Raw genomic sequence first — 5,317 nt, forward strand, 5'->3', positions numbered from 1 at the left:
TCAATGTTTTTTAGAAAAGTCACAGCACAGTGGGAAGCAGCACTATTTTGGTGGATAGGAATTGAGATGAGGGCTGGAAGGAGGATTTATTTATTGCAAATCGTATTTGTTCAGAAGTTTGTGATTTTATGCCCAATTCAAATGATAAGAATGTACATATGTGCAAAATAAGAAACAAAAGCCCAGTGAGGTCAAATTCTGGTTCAAGAGACAATATAAAAAAAAAATCACATAAATTAGCACTGTGAAGACTACTGAAATACAACAAAAATTATGAATATATGCTGTTTGTTTACTTATGTTTATTAACTGTCTCTCATATGCATATATATGTGTATGTGTATGTATATGCATATGTAAATGTGTATAAGTATATATACAGTAGATGAAGGCGTAAAATTCAGTACAGTTGAAGTATTTACTGAGATAAATGATTAGAAAAGTCAAAATAGCCCATAATATACTTTTTGCACCAAGGGTTTACTTTTAAAAATTAGCAGATGATTATATTTTAATTAATATCTGTCTGAACTCTTTCTACTTAATCCTAAAAAATAGCACGTCTCTGATGAAGAGCTTTAGGCCATGACCACTAAAGAGAGAAAAACTGTTTCGAGGTGATGTGTTAAGTAACCAGTAGGATTCATGCAAAATATGTACTTTCCCTTGATTTGTTCTATTGTAAACATTCTGCTTCAGATAAATAGAATATTAGAACAGTAGAACAGAGACACATTTATGGATTTTGTTGGCATTTTTGTGATTATATGTACATTTAAAGAATATCCTTTGACACATCTACTCTGATTCTCAGTGAGAAGCTAGTCAAAGATATGACTTGTGAAAAATCACACCAGAGTCACTGAATTTATTTTTCTTGGTTTTAAAAATAATCCTGAGACACAGGGTTCCCCCTTTGTTTTGCTCCTGGCTATCTATACAGTCACTTTTTTGAGCAACTTCCTTATTGTCACAGTCACCAGTGTGGATCCTGTTCTTCAAACACCCGTGTACTTCTTTCTCTGAAACCTACCACTCCTTGAAGTCTGTTTCACGTTGGTCATGGTGCCAAAGATGCTGGTAGATCTAGTGGTCGCCAGGGAAATCATCTCATTTGTAGTCTGCGGTACCCAGATGTACTTCTTTTTTGGCAGTTCTCAATGTTTCCTCCTCTCTAATGGCTTATGATTGCTTTGCGGCCATCTGTAACCCTCTCCACTCACTATTCAGCATAATGAATGGTCCCTGTGTGTGTTGGTGGCCCGAGGCTTTAGGGTGTCTGGTGTTCCTGTGTCTATGCTACAGACGGATTGGATGAAGCCCTTCCTTTCTGTGGATGAAACTACTTTTTTGTGGTGGTCCTCCAGTGTTGAAACTAGTTACTCAGGATACAGCCATGAATGAAATATAAGCATTTGCCTCCACACTCCTATTTATTATCTTTCCCTTTTCTCTCGTTTTGGTCTCCTACACCTGCATTATCAAAACCACCCTGAGGAAGCCCTCTGCTGCTGGCTGACAGAAGGCATTCTCTGCTTGTTTATCACCCCTCATTGTGGTATCCCTTCTCCATGGAACAGCAAGTTTGACCTACTAATGGCCCAGATCCAACCTGTCACCAGAGAGTAAGAGGCTAGTGTCATTGTCCTGCACTGTCATTACTGCTATGTTGAATGCCATCATCTACAGTCTAAGGAAAAATGATGTGAAAGGGGCAGTCAAGAGGACAATTACTTGGAAGTTCTTGCAGAAGTTAGCTGCTTCCTGAGTCCTACTGTGTAGATTATTTCCAAAGTAGGGGCAGCCAAATCCAGGAACCAAAGCTGAAAGGGGTAGATTTGCTCTTATTTTCCTTGTCCCTCACTGTGATGGGTGGAATTCTTGTATCAGTCAGAGTCCCAGGAAGAGACAGATGGTACTCTCAAACTTGAATAATTGAGAGAATTATGACTCAGATTTACAGATCATTTTGGATTTACAAATATGTTTACAAATTGGAGGTAATTGTCACACAACTCATATGATGGAAATCCCTTATCTGTGGGGACCTGAAGGAGCAAGAAGAGTACTAACTGGAACCAGGAGAATGCCACAAGTAGAAGAAAAAGCCGCAACAGGATCTCTGTTTTTCAGCAGAGGAAGGCAGCCATTTCATCTTTATTCTGCTCTGACTCTCAGATCTCTTGGTGCCTGCTCTTGATCAAATAAAATCTGAGACAGAGGGCAAGAATGTCTGTTGATGCAGTAAATAAAAAAGGCCAGCCTTCTGGGGCACAGATCAGGATGGGTAAATTTATGAAGGTAAATGAAGATATCCGCCATAAACCATTACCTATTCTGTAGCTTAAGTTATGCAATGATCAATCATATCATGTGCTTTAAGTATCCTTTTAAAAGATTTATTGAAAGGTGGAGATTTGTAGTTGCCAAGAATTCATGGTGCAAATCCTTTGTAAGAGTTGCTGGTTTAAATGAGGTTATTTAGTAAAATTACCTTAGTATTCATATTTGGTGATATGATTCTGTACTTCTTTGATCATTGGATGAATCAACTTTTATTTTTTATTAATCAGCTATTAGTTGTTAGAATTTAAACAACAAACGTTCACTTGACACTATAGTAAAAACAGAGAGTGATGATAATAATAGGCAACACAATTCACAATTTATCTAGGCACTGCTTTTAACAAATGCCCCGGCAACAACTAAGTGATAGATCCTATTATACATTTATTTTTCATACAGGGCAAATTTGGATCAGAAGTTAAATATCTTGATAAGGCAAAGAGTTATTGAGAGGTGGCCACAAGAATTCAAATCCAGGCCTGTTTGTATTTGAAATCCAATATATTAACCTCTTAAAAATCTCTAGCTACATTTTCATTACTGTAAAACACCAACTGAACATGGGTATTTGTTTTTTAAGGGGTTAAATTTCCTTAAAACAACAGAGAAGAAAAAATGAGTTTGTGTCAAATTCAATTTTTGAAAATCTTTTATTTCCACTAGCATAGAGATATACTGGCTTTGAATATGCCTCATATATAATGGTATCTGTTGCTCTATGTCATCATTAGCCAATGTTTTTCTTAAACACAGATTTTCTTTATGCAGTAACCACCCTCCATCAGTCTCTGTCAATTTTCAGGAAAATTAAGAAATCATCACAAATTTTCAACTTGTGACTCCAAGAGGTTTGTTTTAATTGAGGGTAATGAGAGTTTAGGGTAAGAAATATCAGTTCTTTTAATTCAGTTCCTCCTCTGATGGCATTTTGATTTTTTAAGCCTAATTTTTAATTGTGATTCCAAGAGGTTTGTTTTAATTGAGGGTAATGAGAGTTTAGGGTAAGAAATATCAGTTCTTTTAATTCATTTCCTCCTCTGATGGCATTTTGATTTTTTAACCCTAATTCAAATATTTTTAGATTAATATGTTATGGTTGGTGACCATCTGGTAAGACTCTATTGCAAAGCTCTTCTACTAGTTGTATGTCACTCATGAGTAGGTTGTGAGATTTTAAAATCAATTTAATAATGTATGTGTGTGTTTAATAAACTAGCATAATAAAACCTGAATTATAATAAAATAAACAATATCTGAAAAGAGCTATGGGAGCTCTTTGTACATAGTAAATACTATCTTAGTGTTTGATAGTATTATTGTTAGAATAACAGAAAATATGGAGTAGATCCTGCATGTTAATGGGTGTGTTTTATTTATGCATATATTATGTTAAGATTAAAATGTAAAATTAATTTCTTCCCATAAGATGCAAGCAGAACTGTTCACAAATCATATGCCTATTGCATATACTGTGTGATTTATATCCACGGCATTGTGCAGGAATTTATAATTACTGTGTTTCAAATACTTTTATTAAGATTCATGTAAGTCACAGAGCCACAAGGTCTTCATGCAGTCTTGTTAAAAGGAAACTTTTCAGTCTCAGTTTACAAGTTGATTTTCACACCAAAGTCCTATTTACCTCCATTCTTATCACGTGACACAGAAAGTCCACCTTTCAACAACATTACAAGCATGACACAGCACGGAAAAGCTGTCAGAGGAAACAACAATCATCAAAGCCTGAGAGACATGTTGGCATTATCAGGTACAGAATTTGAAATAACTATGATTGTTGTGTTAAGGCTCTAACTGAAAAAGTAGGAATTGTTCAAGAACAGAGAGATAATATGAATGGAGAGATGGAAACTCTAAGAATGAAAAGTAATGCTAGATAACATTAGCATTATAGATAGATAATCATCCTACAAGAGATAAAGAGCGCCACTCACGGGCCCATCATCAGTCAGCAGGACGTGGCTCATGAGAAAACTAGAGCCCCTGCCCGTAGGTCAGAAAATACTTTTCAAAGAGAAACCTTGAAATGCAAAGACAAAAAATGAAAAAAAGAAAAAAAACTAGACAATATTACAAAGACAGGAAAGGCAGCTTTCAGAATAGAAACAGAATGGCATACAGAACATGAAATGCTACGTGTATCTGGAGAATTAGTTATGGTGCAGCTTTTTCTGACAGGCTGAATTCTCCACCTTATATTGTCACTTTTTATTATAGGCAAAATAATCCTTTCTTTTTCTGTTTCCAAATCCTTATTTATGCATGTAGGATTTGAAAATGTTAGTGTGGGGAATGGAAACCACTTATTAGGGAAATTTATGTTGAATTCTCTGGAGACAGTTAAAAGTAGTCTTTAAAAAATATATATATATGTGTGTGTGTGTGTGTGTGTGTGTGTGTGTGTGTGTATTTAAAAATATTTAATGCCTGGGGAAAACTCCTATATACAATATAAATTTTGATCCTTTGGGAATTGTGTTCTTGGATCTCATATTCTCCTGACAATTCTTCCTCACCTTTAGATATTTTCCATCAGGGCACAGAGAACATTAACACTCCATAGGATCAAGTGTTGATTTGTAACAGTATGGATAATACTTAAAAAGGTATTCAAAACATAAATAAGTAAAATGGTAGTAATGGAGAAATTTAAAATAATAGTCTAAAAATCTGAAAAAGGACTAAAACCTTTACAAAGATACCACTTATACACAGGAAAAGACAGTCACAGATTGTGGGTCAGAGTGGAATTCAGAGGACTGAACACCAGGATGCTCTGTTCAACATGATGCTAAAGAGTTAAACACGGAAGCAGGGACAATTTTCTCTGAAAAGAATCTGTGTATATATCTTCTTAAAAAAAAGGTATTTGAGTTTCAAAGTGTTTTTGGCAGACTGCTTTAGGACTCAAAAAAGTGAAAAGAATTGGTATGTCTAAAATGTAAAGACCATA

At 35.2% G+C, this 5,317-nt stretch overlaps 1 pseudogene; it reads left to right on the top strand.

Annotated features, from left to right (window-relative positions):
* Window positions 1-1,038: 1,038 nt before the first annotated feature.
* Window positions 1,039-1,768, top strand: LOC130679272 (olfactory receptor 10A7-like; annotated as a pseudogene).
* Window positions 1,769-5,317: the final 3,549 nt, after the last annotated feature.

Source organism: Manis pentadactyla, chromosome 10 (genome assembly GCF_030020395.1).
Source record: "Manis pentadactyla isolate mManPen7 chromosome 10, mManPen7.hap1, whole genome shotgun sequence".
Taxonomy (NCBI): domain Eukaryota; kingdom Metazoa; phylum Chordata; class Mammalia; order Pholidota; family Manidae; genus Manis; species Manis pentadactyla.